General features: G+C 41.2%; 1 protein-coding gene across 4 annotated transcripts in view; it reads left to right on the forward strand.

The window, feature by feature from the left end:
• Nucleotides 1–3,473: 3,473 nt before the first annotated feature.
• The window catches only part of FANCC (FA complementation group C), a 324,685-nt gene continuing 312,766 nt past the window's right edge, over nucleotides 3,474–15,392 (forward strand). For all 4 annotated transcript variants that reach the window (XM_042243052.2, XM_060409072.1, XM_004004090.6 and 1 more), the window contains exon 1: nucleotides 3,474–3,663. The gene's annotated coding sequence lies outside the window, so the exon portion shown is untranslated. The remainder of the gene's footprint in view (nucleotides 3,664–15,392) is intronic.

Raw genomic sequence — 15,392 nt, forward strand, 5'->3', positions numbered from 1 at the left:
GACCCCATGGACTGCAGCCCACCAGGCTCCTCCGTCCATGAGATTTTCCAGGCAAGAGTACTGGAGTGGGTTGCCATTGCCTTCTCTGCATTTAAGTCTAAATTAGGCTTAATATGATGTTATTTCATATACTGTTATAAGTCATGCAAGTCTTTATTAACTACCGAATTTAAAAGACATAAAACTACAGTGGGTACTCCCAGGTGGTTCTAGTGGTGAAGAACCCACCTGCCAATATAGGAGAGGTAAGAGATGCTAATAAAGTGATGCTTAAAATTCTCTAAGCCAAGCTTCAGCAATATGTGAACCGTGAACTTCCAGATGTTCACGCTGGTTTTAGAAAAGGCAGAGGAACCAGGGATCAAATTGCCAACATCCGCTGGATCATCGAAAAAGCAAGAGTTCCAGAAAGACATCTATTTATGCTTTATTGACTATGCCAAAGCCTTTGACTGTGTGGATCACAATACACTGTGGAAAATTCTGAAAGAGATGGGAATAACAGACCACCTGACCTGCCTCTTGAGAAATCCGTATGCAGGTCAGGAAGCAACAGTTAGAACTGGACATGAAACAACAGACTGGTTCCAAGTAGGAAAAGGAGTACATCAAGGCTGTATATTGTCACCCCGCTTATTTGACTTCTATGCAGAGTACATCATGAGAAACGCTGGGCTGGAGGAAGCACAAGCTGGAATCAAGATTGCCAGGAGAAATATCAATAACCTCAGATACGCAGATGACACCACCGTTATGGCAGAAAGTGAAGAAGAACTAAAGAGCCTCTTGATGAAAGTGAAAGAGGACAGTGAAAAATTTTTCTAAAACTCAACATTCAGAAATCTAGGATCATGGCATCCAGTCCCAATCACTTCATGGGAAATAGACGGGGAAACAGTGGGAACAGTGTCAGACTTTATTTTTCTGGGCTCTAAAATCACTGCAGATGGTGATTCCAGCCATGAAATTAAAAGACGCTTACTCCTTGGAAGGAAAGCTCTGACCAACCTAGACAGTGTATTAAAAAGCAGAGACATTACTTTGTCAACAGATGTCCATCTAGTCAAGGCTCCGGTTTTTCCAGTGGTCATGTATGGGTGTGAGAGTTGGAATATAAAGAAAGCTGCATCCAGAAGAACTGATCTGTGGTGTTGGAGAAGACTCTTGAGAGTTCCTTGGACTGAGAGGAGATCCAACCAGTCCATCCTAAAGGAGATCAGTCCTGGGTGTTCATTGCAAGGGCTAATGTTGAAGCTGAAACTCCAGTACTTTGGCCACCTGATGCAAACAGCTGCCTCATTTAAAAAGATCCTGATGTTGGGAAATATTGAGGGCAGGAAGAGGAGAAGGGGATGACAGGGGATGAGACTGTTGAATGGCATCACGGACTAAATGAACATGGTTTTGGGTGGACCCCAGGAGTTGGTGATGGACAGGGAGGCCTGGCCTGCTGAGGTTCATGTGGTCGTAAAGAGTCAGACACGACTGAGCGACTGAACAGAGCTGAAGAGATGCTAGTTCTATTCCTGGGTCAGGAAGATCCTCTGAAGAAGAGCATGGTAATGGACTCCAGTGTTCTTGTCTACAGAATCCTATGAACAGAGGAGCCTGCTGGGATATGGCCCATAGGGTCAAGAGTCGGACACAACTGAGGCAATTTAGCATAGTACAGCACAAAACTATAATACGGCAGGACCTGAATGAACCCTCAGTTCAGTTCAGTCACTTAGTCGTGTCCGACTCTTTGCGACCCCATGAATCGCAGCACGCCAGGCCTCCCTGTCCATCACCAACTCCCAGAGGTCACTCAGACTCATGTCCATCGAGCTGGTGATGCCATCCAGCCATCTCATCCTCTGTCATCCCCTTCTCCTCCTGCCCCCAATCCCTCCCAGCATCAGGGTCTTTTCCAATGAGTCAACTCTTCGCATGAGGTGGACAAAGTACTGGAGTTTCAGCTTTAGCATCATTCCTTCCAAAGAACACCCAGGGCTGATCTCCTTCAGAATGGACTGGTTGGATCTCCTTGCAGTCCAAGGGACTCTCAAGAGTCTTCTCCAACACCACAGTTCAAAAGCATCAATTCTTCCGTGGTCAGCTTTCTTCAGTAACAGAACATATTTTCTCTAAAGAAATACATAGTTTAGTTGCTTCCTTTGCTGGTAAACAAACTTAAACTTGCTCACATTTGTCACCACAAAAATGACTTTCTTCCTAAGGGCAAGGGGCCATGATGAATGTCACTCAAGTATGTAGCCCTCTACATCAGCTCTGTTGTGGATCTACCTACATTGAACTAGGCACACATCAAACACACACAGACCTTTTTAGCTGGCAGAGAATATTTTCAAGAATATGTTTAACATCTCATTCCTTGATACAGCTACAGTTCTTGCTGTCCCAAATTGTAGATAGGGGTCCTTTTGTAGCTCCTTGATTGAGTCTTTTAGGCCTCCCTGGTAGCTCAGACGGTAAAGCGTCTGCCTACAGTATGGAAGACCCAGGTTTGATTCCTGGGTTGGGAAGATCCCCTGGAGAAGCAAATGGCAACCCATTCCAGTATTCTTGCCTGGAAAACCCCATGGACTGAGGATCCTGGTAGGTTACAGTCCATGGGGTTGCAAAGAGTAGGACACGACTGAGGGCCTTCACTTTTAATTTAAAAAAAATTTTTTTTTAATAGATTATCTAATCCCTGAATCCAATTTATTTGGTAAAGTGGGTATTCCTTCATTAAAGAAGGCTGAAGGTGCTTGGTTATTTTTATTATGTGCGTAACTTGCCTTGTTTTTTGAAAGCACCTGTAAAATTGTAATTTTACAATTGTAAGTCATAGATTAAAAAAAAGTTAAATCTTAAAAATGTTTCCTCAATAAATTTTTTTTCAACAACTTAAACATCTATGAAAAAACTTCATGCATTACTAGGTTCAAGAATTAAAAATCCACCAAGACACGCTAACGACAAAAATGGAAGTTTGTTTTAAAAAAAGAAGATGCCTTCCATTTAAGTGGTTTAAATGCAGCGTAGAACTGATTTGAACCCAAGCAAACACTGTATGGAACTGATTTTACTGGGGTGAGGGATCCAAAGAAAGATTCCCTTTTTTATGTGACTATACCTAGAAAATAATATTCTAGGCTTTGTTTAGTGGTTTTACATTCCTGACAAAGACTCAATTTTTCTTTTAAAAATTTTCTGCATTTTGAACAGAATCTTGAAATTAAGCAACAACCTGTTTAAAAACCCAGGGTTTTTCCCCTTCAGGTCCTTCCTGCGGTCTACTTGAAGCCCGCGACACCAGCTTAGTGCTCAGGAACAACTAAGGCAGCCTCAGTAGGGCCCCTCGCCTAGGCCCGCCCCAACGGACCGACTTCCGGCCGAGTCCGGGCCCGCGTCCCGCCCCACGAGCACAAGATTCGTCGGAATTTTCCCGCGACGCCGCCGGGGTGTAGGGTCGCTGGCCAAGCCCCAGAGTGCACTGCGAATACGTGCGCGCGCGGCTCAGCTGCCGAGCAGCCGCGGGAAAATTCCAAAAAAGTGAAAACAAAACACAAAAACCAATACGAAGCAAAGTCAAATTTTCAAGCCACAGAACCCGGGCGGTTGGCAGCCTTTTCGCCACTGCCCAAACTGCTGAAGTTGCTCTGGCGCGGACCACCGGTAAGAGAGAGGCCGCAGAGCGCGAGTGAAGGCGTCTGCCTCCCTCGGGGGTCTGGCCGACACGTCAGCTTGGGGGTGTGGGTTGGGGTAGGGGGGAAAGACTCGCGAGAACGTCCGCTGCGCGCACCGCATCTAGGTGAGTGAGCAGGGCTCAGGCGGTGAGAGGGGCTGCGAAGTGGATAGGGGTTTGAGGTGGGGCCAACCCTGGGGGGCGGGGCCGCGGGCGAGGGGCGTGGCTAGAGGGCGGGGCAGGCTCGGGGGGTGGAGCCGACCGAGGGGTCGAGCGGAAGGGAGGCCCCCCAGAGCTGTGGGAACTGGGGGTTGCCGTTTTGCTTCTTTCTGTTCATTAAGCGGAGGCAGCTAGGTCTTCTTAAAAGGACAGGAGCAAAGGTGACTTTCTTTGCCCTGGATCCTTGGGCGCTGTGAAAAGCTCGCCATTTAAAATTCATCACCCATTAAAGCTGGCCGCCTGCTCGCCGCACCGCCCCCCGCCCCCAGAGTGCTGGATGGTGGGGGCCCAATTAGAGGAGCCCGGGGCGGTTTGTTACCCTTCCTGCTTTTCCAGCTTTGCATTTTAGGAAGAGAGGAGGGTTCTAATGGGCGATCATTTCCCAGAAACTCACTTTTTTGGACTGGCAGGCCAAATAGCGTCCAAAGCCTTTGGGAGGTGTTTTTGTTTTTGTTTTGGAGAGGTGGGGAGGTTTGTTTAGCTTGCTTTTTCGGTAATTTTTTACGGGGACGCGTTTACAACATGAACCCTCTATGGTCACATTGCATGGGCTGGAAAAGTCCGGAGAGGGAAAAAAGATTTGGAGTTTTAAAAACATAGGAAATTTGGGACCAGAATGTCAAGGAAAGGCTGAGGAATTTTCCAGCAAAGACCTGTATGTGCTGCTGTGTTTGTCGTAATCTGAAATTGTTGGAAAGCTCTTGGGCTCCTGGTTTCATTCTAACCCTTTTCCCATTTAATGCATCATAACTGAGATATGGTTGACTTATTTATTACATTAGTAGGGCACTTTTGGGCCACCAATATTCAGTTCTTTCCGGATGTCACTCACCTTTAGTGGTGTGCAGCTCAAAACATTTTTTCATTACTTCCCTCAGGAAGAGAGGAAAGATTGTTACAAATGGTAGATAGAATTCATACCACCTGTTGGGATCACTTGTACAAAAACTTTGATAGAAAACAATCATTGTGAGTTTATCCATTAAACTTAAAATGCTATTTCAATCTAATATACTGCGCTAGATTCGCAGGGAAGTAAGCCCTCATATACGTTATTCATATGTGTACAAGAAAGACTGCATCAGAAAAGAATTTGCTTTTCCTAGTTATATCAAGGCCTCTTTCCAGCAGAGTAAAAGTTAGATCCTGCTTCTTTAAAATTGAGTTAATTATACCTTGGTATGTTATATATTTTAATTCACCCTTTTCATTATTTAGTCATGTACTTCTTGATTGCTTGGAAAACACTTACTAAGCATACATGATTTTGGAAGATCTGAGTTTTCTATTCTGTAATAAAAACATTAACTTGATTGATTAGCTGAATGTGAAAGATGTGGTGCTGCTTGTATGTGAAACTGTGCGTGTACATTTAATAATAAATGGTACTTTTAACTAGTTCCATATTTCACCAAGTGGTTCCAGTAACAATTATACAAATTTTGTATTTATGAAAACCAGTTAAAGGTAGGCCAGCCTGGCCAGTAAAAAGGTGGATTGATTGTCCAGGCCACAGAGACAGCCTAGGAAACCTCACATCTGTGGCAGTTTCAGGTTGGTAGTGGTGGAACCTCAAGTCAGCCTGGAAATCAGCATCAAATGTATTATTATTATTTAAAAATTGAGGTATAGTCAATTTACAATATTGTGTTAGTTTCAAGTTACAATGTTTTTGCAGATTATATTCCATTATAGGTATTATAAGATAATGGGAATAATTTCATGTACTATACAGTATAGTTGCTTATCTATTTTATATGTAGTGGTTTGTATCTGTTAATCCCATACTCTTAGTTTGCCCCTCCCCCCTTTCCTTCTCTGCTTTGGTAACCACAAATTTGTTTTCTATATCTGTCAGTCTTTTTCTGTATCTATGAGTCTTTTTCTGTATTGTCTATACCTTCATTTTTATTATTTTTTAAGATTCCACATATAAGTGATACAATATTTTTTTCTTCTGTCTCATTTATTTCACTAAGCATAATATCTTCCAGGTTCATCCATGTTGCTACAAACGTCATTATTTTTTATGGGTCACTTTGACTGTGTGGATCACAATAAACTGTGGAAAATTCTGAAAGAGATGGGAATAACAGACCACCTGACCTGCCTCTTGAGAAACCTGTATGCAGGTCAGGAAGCAACAGTTCGAACTGGACATGGAACAACATACTGGTTTCAAATACGAAAAGGAGTATGTCAAGCTGTATATTGTCACCCTGCTTATTTAACTTCTATGCAGAGTACATCATGAGAAATGCTGGACTGGAAGAAACACAAGCTGGAATCAAGATTGCCGGGAGAAATATCAATAACCTCAGATATGCAGATGACACCACCCTTATGGCAGAAAGTGAAGAGGAACTAAAATGCCTCTTGATGAAAGTCAAAGAGGAGAGTGAAAAAATTGGCTTAAAGCTCAACATTAAGAAAACAAAGATCATGGCATCCGGGCCCATCACCTCATGGGAAATAGATGGGGAAACAGTGGAAACAGTGATAGACTTTATTTTTTTGGGCTTCAGAATCACTACAGATGGCGATTGCAGCCATGAAATTAAAAGACACTTACTCCTTGGAAGGAAAGTTATGACCAACCTAGACAGCATATTCAAAAGCAGAGACATTATGTTGCCAACAAAGGTCTGCCTAGTCAAGGCTATGGTTTTTCCAGTGGTCATGTATGGATGTGAGAGTTGGACTGGAAAGAAAGCTGAGCACCAAAGAATTGATGCTTTTGAACTGTGGTGTTAGAGAAGACTCTTGAGAGTCCCTTGGGCTGCAAGGAGATCCAACCAGTCCATTCTAAAGGAGATCAGTCCTGGGTGTTCTTCGGAAGGAATGATGCTGAGGCTGAAAGTCCAATGCTTTGGCCACCTCATGTGAAGAGTTGACTCATTGGAAAAGACCCTGATGCTGGGAGGGATTGAGGGCAGGAGGAGAAGGGGACGACAGAGGATGAGATGGCTGGATGGCATCACCGACTCAATGGACATGAGTCTGAGTGAACTCTGGGAGTTGGTGATGGACAGGGAGGCCTGGCGTGCTGCGATTCATGGGGTCGCAAAGAATCGGACACAATTGAGCAACTGAACTGAATATTACATTGTTTCTATATAATCCACATCTTAATCCAGTCATCTCTTGATTGGGTACTTGGGTACTTGTGTTGTTTTTATGTCTCAGCTATTATAAATAGTGCTGCTATGAACATTGGGGTGCAGGTACCTTTTCAAATTAGTGTTTTTGTTTTTTCCAGAAACATACACAGAGTGAATCAGATGGTAGTTCTATTCTTAGTTTTTTAAGGAGCCTCCACACTGTTTTTCATAGCGATTGGCACCAGCTTATATTTCTACTAATAGTGAAGGAAGGTTCCCTTTTCTTCACACCCCTGACAACATTTGTTATTTGTAGACTTTTTGATAAAGGCCTTTCTGATAGGTATGAGGTGATATCTCTTGTGGTTTTGATATGCATTTTTTATAATTAGTGATGTTGAGCATCTTTTCATGTGCCTGTTAGTCATCTGTATGTCTTCTTTGGAAAGATGTTTATTCAGGTCTTCTGCCCGTATTTCGATAGGGTTGTTTAGTTTTTGATGTTAAGTGGTACGAGCTCTGTACATTTACCTCTTGGCATTTGCATAATTTGCAAATATTTTCTCGCATTCTGTAAGTTGTGTTTTTTTTTCTTGATGGTTTCCTTTGTTGTGCAACAGTGTTAAAGTTTAATTGGGCGCCATTTTGGAGAAGAGAATGGCAAACCACTCCAGTATTCTTGCCTTGAGAAACCTATGAACAGTATGAAAAGGAATAAGATATGACACTGAAAGATGAATCCGCCCAGGTTGATTCAGTTCAGTTGGTCAGTTGTGTCCGACTCTTTGCAACTTCATGGATTGCTGCACACTAGGCTTCCCTATCCATGACCAACTCCTGGAGCTTGCTCAGACTCATGTCCATCAAGTCAGTGGTGCTGTCCAACCATCTCATCCTCTGATCCTCTTCTCCTCCTTCCTTCAATGTTTCCCAGCACCAGGATCTTTTCCAGTGAGCCAGTTCTTCACATCAGGTGGCCAAAAGTATTGGATTTTCATCATCAGCGTCAGTTCTCCCAATGAATATTCAGGACTGATTTCCTTCAGGATTGACTGGTTCGATCTCCTTGCAGTCCAAGGGACTCTCAAGAGTCTTCTCCAACACCACAGTTCAGAAGCATCAATTCTTCTGCGCTCAGCTTTCCTAATGGTCCAACTCACATCCGTACATGACTGCTGGAACAACTATAGCTTTGACTGCATGGACCTTTGTCGGTAAAGTAATGTCTCTGCTTTTTAATATGTCACCTAGGTTTGTCATAGCTTTTCTTCCAAGGAAAAGTGTCTTTTAATTTCATGGCTACAGACACCATCTGCAGTGATTTTGGAGCCCAAGAAAATAAAGGCTGTCACTGTTTCATTGTTTTCTCACATATTTGCCATGAAATGATGAGACTGGATGCCATGATCTTTGTTTTTTGAATATTGAGTTTTCAGCCAGCTTTTTCTCTCTTCTCCTTCGGTTTCATCAGGAGGCTCTTTAGTTCCTTTTCACTTTCTGCCATAAGGGTGGTGTCATCTACATATCTGAGGTTGTTAATATTTCTCCCAGCATCATGATTCCAGCTTGTACTTCATCCAGTCCAGCACTTTGCATGATGTGCTGTGCATATAAGTTAAGTAAGCAAGGTGACGATATACAGCCTTGACATACTCCTTTCCCAATTTGGAACCAATCCATTGTTACATGTCCAGTTATAACTGTAGCTTCTTGACCTACATAGAGACTTCTCAAGAGGCAGGTAAGGTGGGCTGGTATTCCCATCTCTTGAAGAATTTTCCACAGTTTGTTGTGATCCACACAGTTAAAGGCTTTAGCATACTCAGTGAAGCAGAAGTAGATGCTTTTTTGGAATTCTCTTGCTTTTTCAATGATCCAGTTTATGTTGGCTATTTGATCTCTGGTTTCTCTGCCTTTTCTAAAACCGGCTTGAACATCTGGAAGTTCTTAGTTCATGTACTGTTGAAGCCTGGCTTGGAGAATTTTGAGCATTCCTTTGCTAGTGTGTGAGATGAGTGCAATTGTGCAGTAGTTTAAACATTCTTTGGCATTGCCTTTCTTTGGGACTGAAATGAAAACTGGCCTTTTCTAGTCCTATGGCCACTGCTAAGTTTTCCAAATTTGCTGGGCATATTGAGTGCAGCATTTTAATAGCATCATCTTTTAGGATTTGAAATAGCTCAACTGCAATTCCATCACCTCCACTAGCTTTGTTCATAGTGATGCTTTCTAAGGCTCACTTGACTTTGCACTCCAGGATGTCTGGCTCTAGGTGAGTGATCACACCATTGTGATTATCTGGGTCATGAAGATCTTTTCTGTATAGTTCTTCTGTGCATTCTTGCCACCTCTTCTTAATATCTTCTGCTTCTGTTGGTCCATACTGTTTCAGTCTTTTAATGACACTCCAGGTTTGTAGGTGTCCAGTGTGCTACTGGAGAGGAGTGGAGAGATAGCTCCAGAAAGAGAGCTGGGTCAGAGTGGAAATGACCGTCAGTTGTGGATGTATCTGGTGGTAAAAGTAAAATCTGATGCTGTAGAGAACAATATTGCATAGGAACCTGGAATGTTAGGTCCATGAATCAGGGTAAGTTGGATGTGGTCAAGCAGGAGATGGCAAGAGTGAAAAATGACATTTTAGAAATCAGTGAACTAAAATGGATGGGAATGGGCAAATTTAATTCAGATGGCCATTATATTGACTACTGTGGAAAATAATCCCTTAGAAGAAATAGAGTAACCCTCATAGTCAACAAAAGAGTCCAAAATGCAATACTTGGGTGCAGTCTTAAAAATGACAGAGCTATCTCAATTTGTTTCCAGAGCAAGCCATTCAACATCACAGTAATCCAAGTCTGTACCCCAGCTACTAATGCCAAAGAAGCTGAAGTTGAATGGCTCTATGACGACTTCTAGAATTTACACCAGAAAAAAAAAAAAAAAGATGTTCTTTTTATCATAGAAAGTTGGAATGCAAAAGTAGGAAGTCAAGAGATACCTGGAGTAACAGGCAGAATTGGCCTTGGAGTATAATATGAAGCAGGGAAAAGGCTAACAGAGTTTTGTCGAGAGAATACAGTAATGATAGCAAAAACCCTTTTCCAGCAACACAAGAGATGACTCTCACATGCACATCACCAAATGGTCAATATTGAAATCAGATTGATTATATTATTTGCCTCCAAAGATAGAGAAGCTCTATACAGTCAGCAAAAAGACCTGGAGCTGACTGGCTCAGATCGTGATCTCTTTATTGCAAAATTCAGGCTGAAATTGAAGAAGGTAGGGAAAACCACTAGGTCGTTCAGGCATGACCTAAATCAAATCCCTTATGATTATACAGTGGAAGTGATAAATAGATTCAAGAGGTTAGTTCTGGTAGATGAGTGCCCAAAGAATTATGTTCATAACATTGTACAAGAGGCTGTGATGAAGACCATTGCAAAGAAAAGGAATGCAGGAAGGCAAAGTGGTTGTCTGAGGAGGCTTTGCAAATAGCTGAGAAAATAAGAGAAGCAAAAAAAAACAATGGAGAAAGGGAAAAATATACCAAACTGAATCCAGAGTTCCAGAGGAGAGGAGCGAGAAATAAGAAAGCCTTCTTAATTGAACAATGCAAAGAAGTAGAGGAAAACAATAGAATAGGAAAGACTAGAGATCTCTTCAAGAAAATTGGAGATATCAAGGGAACATTTCATGCAAAGATGGGCATGAGAAGAGACAGAAATAGCAAGGAGCTCACAGAAGCAAAAGAGATTAAGAAGAAGTCACAAGAATATACAGAAGAGATATACACAAAAGGTCTTAATGACCTGGATGACCGTGATGGTGTGTGGTCACTAACCTAGAGCCATACATCCTGGAGTGTGATATCAAGTGGGCCTTAGGAAGCATTACTACCAATAAAGCTAATGGAGGTGATGGAGGCCCATTTGTTTGTTTTTGCTTTTATTTATTTTTCTGTAGAAGACTGATCTAAGAAAATACTGCTATATTTGTGTAAAACTGTTCTACCTCTGTTCTGTTTGGGGAGTTTTATGGTTTCAGGTCATAAACATTTAGGTCTTTAAACCATTTTGAGTTTATTTTTGTACGTGATGTGAGGAAATATCCTAATCTCATTGTTTTACATATGGTTGTACAGGTTTCCTAACACCAGTTATTCAAGAGACTATCATTTCTCTATTGTATATTCTTGCCTCCTTTGTCATAGAGTAATTGACCATTGGTGCATGGATTTGTCTGGGGCTTGTATTCTGTTTCATTGATCTATGTGTCTGTTTTTCTGACAATACCATGCTGTTTTGATTACTGTGGCTTTGCATTATAGTCTGAAGTCAAGGAGGGTTGTACCTCCAGCTTTACTGTTTTTTCCTCAGGACGCTTTGGCAATTAAGGTTTTTTTTTTGTGGTTCCATATAATTTTAGGATTATTTGTTTTCATCCTGTGAAAAACAGGAGTATTTTGATAGGGATTACATTAAATCTGTAGATTGCTTTGGATAGTATGGGCACTTTAATAATTGTAATTCATGTAGTCCAAGCACATGAGTTATCTTTCCATTTCTATTTTATTCCTCCTTTTCTTTTAAATCATTTCAGATTCCTTCATCATTGTTTTATAATTCTCAGAGTATAAGTCTTTTACTTCCTTTGTAAGTTTATTCTTATGTTTATTTTTTGGGGTGCAATTTTAAATATATTTATTGTTTTACTTTTTCTGATGTTTCATTATTAGTGTAACAGATTTATTAATACAACAGATTTCTATATATTAATCTTGTATCCAGCAGTCTTGCTGGTTTCATTTATTCTTATAGTTTTGGGTGGAAACTCTAAGATTCTCTGTAGAGTCTCATGTCATCTGCAAACAGTGACAGTTTTACTTGTTGCCTTCCAATTTGGATACCTTTTATTTATTTTTCTTATCTTATTGCTGTGGCTAGGACTGCCAGTGGAAATGACAAGAGTGGGCATCTTTGTCTGGATTTTTAATTTAGCTGAAAGGGTTTCAACTGAAAAAGTTGAAACTTTTAATTTCATTTGATGGTTGGGTATTAATTGTGTTGGCTATGGATTTGTCATAAATGTCTCTTGTTATGTTGAGATATAGTCCCACCATATCCAATTTTTTTATCATGAATGAACGTTGAAATTTGTCAAATGGTTTTTCTGCATCTATTGAGATGATTGAACTTCTCCAGTGGCACTGTGGTACTGTAAATAAGCATCAACAGTGGCTACTGCTGCCTTACCAGGCCCACACCCTAGACCCTCTTGTCACCTCTGTGTCCCTAGATTGAGTCTTTCCCCAGGTCCTGGCTACTCTAGAGCCAGGGCCAAGCTGTGACATGGACAGAGAAGGGGCAGGGATTTTTCTCAGAGTGGACTGGGGAATGTGGCAAGGGAGCAGCCTCTAAGACAAACCTCCCTCCTCCCTGTCTAGTGGTGAGGCAGTACCTATGCACCTCTTACTAGAGGAGTCTTGACTTCTTCAGTCTTTCTATCTGTCCTAGTAGCAGCCAAGGGGGCTTTTCTCATCCATATAGGTCCCCAGGACTGGGGCACCCGTTCTGTGGCTTGACCCACTCACTTTCACAGGATAAGTGTCTGCTTATGTGATCTCCCTTTTCCTTTTAGTCCCCTCCCAGGGGCATAGATCTAACCCATTACTCTTCTTTCTGTCCTGCCTGATTATGTGTATATTTTTATTATAACTTTGATTTTGATTTTTTAGGAGTTCTTCTGCCAGTTTCCAGTTAGTTTTCCTTGAAAATTGTTCCACATATAGATGTATTTTTGCTGTATTTATGGGAGAAGGTGACCTGCATGTCCTCTTATTCTGCCATCTTGATCCCCCACCAAATGGATTTATTCAATTTTATTTTAGGCTGGGGTATGTACATTTTCTGTTTTTGTTCATAGATCTTGAAAGACTGACCTTTTAGTATGAAAGAACATCTATAAAAGAAGTGCATTGACTTTGCGAGTGTTTTAATAAAAATGCAGTGGAAGTAGAGAAGGAAAAACTTTAAAAGTTCATCAGATAATAGATAAAATAGATAAAAAGGCAAATCTTCAGCATTTAAAATTTTCTACTAAATATTACACTTTTTTTTGGACTTTCTTTTTTAAGAACATGAAAGATACAGATCTCTATTTTTATATATCTTTATTTTACTTTGTTTGTAGCTGTAATGGGAAAAACACTTACCTTAAAAAGATAGCCCAAACCCGTGTAATAATGGTAACAAGCCTATCACTACCCCTTATACACATAAAAAAAAAAAGAGACATTTTCGGACTAATTTTTGAAGAGACTTTGCAGAGTTATCTGGTCCATTCATTCTCTTAGGCTCTTCAATAAACTCTGTTGAGTGTGTAGAAAACATTTCCCTGTTAAGATAGGAACATCTACAATCTTCCTGTTCAGTTCAGTTCAGTCGCTCAGTTGTGTCCGACTCTTTGCGACCCCATGAATCGCAGCACACCAGGCCTCCCTGTCCATCACCAACTCCTGGACTCACTCAGACTCACGTCCATCGAGTCAGTGATGCCATCCAGCCATCTCATCCTCTGTTGTCCCCTTTTCCTCCTGCCCCTAATCCCTCCCAGCATCAGTCTTTTCCAGTGAGTCAGCTCTTTGCATGAGGTGGCCAAAGTACTGGAGTTTCAGCATTAGCATCATTCCTTGCAAACAAATCCCAGGGTTGATCTCCTTCAGAATGGACTGGTTGGATCTCTTTGCAGTCCAAGGGACTCTCAAGAGTCTTCTCCAACACCACAGTTCAAAAGCATCAATTCTTCAGTGCTCAGCCTTCACAGTCCAACTCTCACATCCATACATGACCACAGGAAAAACCATAGCCTTGACTAGACGGACCTTAGTTGGCAAAGTAATGTCTCTGCTTTTGAATATGCTATCTAGGTTGGTCATAACTTTTCTTCAAAGGAGTAAGCGTCTTTTAATTTCATGGCTGCACTCACCATTTGCAGTAATTTTGGAGCCCCCCAAAACAAAGTCCGACACTGTTTCCACTGTTTCCCCATCTATTTGCCATGAAGCGATGGGACCAGATGCCATGATCTTCATTTTCTGAATGTTGAGCATTAAGCCAACTTTTTCACTCTCCTCTTTCGGTTTTGTCAAGAGGCTTTTTAGCTCCTCTTCACTTTCTGCCATAAGGGTGGTGTCATCTGCATATCTGAGGTTATTGATATTTCTCCCGGCAATCTTGATTCCAGCTTGTGTTTCTTCCAGTCCAGCATTTCTCATGATGTACTCTGCATAGAAGTTAAATAAGCAGGGTGACAATATACAGCCTTGACACACTCCTTTTCCTATTTGAAACCAGTCTGTTGTTCCATGTCCAGGTCTAACTGTTGCTTCCTGACCTGCATACAGATTTCTCAAGAGGCAGGTCAGGTGGTCTGGTATGCCTATCTCTTAAAGAATTTTCCACAGTTGATTGTGACCCACACAGTCAAAGGCTTTGGCATAGTCAATAAAGCAGAAATAGATGTTTTTCTGGAATTCTCTTGCTTTTCCATGATCCAGCGGATATTGGCAATTTTATCTCTGGTTCTTCTGCCTTTTCTAAAACCAGCTTGAACATCAGGAAGTTCACGGTTCACGTATTGCTGAAGCCTGGCTTGGAGAATTTTGAGCATTACCTTACTAGCATGTGAGATGAGTGCAATTGTGCTGTAGTTTGAGCATTCTTTGGCATTGCCTTTCTTTGGGATTGGAATGAAAACTGACCATATCTCTAATAACAGGAAAGCAGAGTTCATATAAAAATCACCTTTTGGAAACTGTATCCTGTTTTCTAAATAATTAAGTGATTTTTAGTAAATTTGGAAGATTTTTGAGATTGTGCAGTGATCACAGCAATTCAGTTTTAGAAATTTTACATCACCTTAATAAGTTTGCCTCTGCAGGTTTTGTACTCAGACCTGGTGCTGGCTTTAGCCTCATTGATTTGCTTTCTATCACTATCAGTTAGCCTTTTATGGAGATGGATTTATGAAATAAGTGCGGTCTTATGCCTGGCTTCATTTAGCGTAATGGTTTTGAGATTCATCCATGTTGTAGCATGTATCCATAGTTTGCTCCTGTTTATTGATAAATAACCATTGTATGACTGTACTACATTTTCTTTATCCATTCATCAGTTGATGGACATCAGTTGTTTTCACTTTTTGGCTATGATGAATAATGCTGCTGTTTTCATTCATGTACAAGTCTTTGTGTGGACGTACGTTCTCATTTTTCTTGGATAAATACCCATGAGGAAATTACTGGGTTGTGTAGTGGTTTCAGGTTTTAATTTTTTAAGAAACAGCTAAACTGTTTTCCAGTATGGCCATACCATATCATGTTCCCACAAGCATTGTGT

Source organism: Ovis aries, chromosome 2 (genome assembly GCF_016772045.2).
Source record: "Ovis aries strain OAR_USU_Benz2616 breed Rambouillet chromosome 2, ARS-UI_Ramb_v3.0, whole genome shotgun sequence".
Taxonomy (NCBI): Eukaryota; Metazoa; Chordata; class Mammalia; order Artiodactyla; family Bovidae; genus Ovis; species Ovis aries.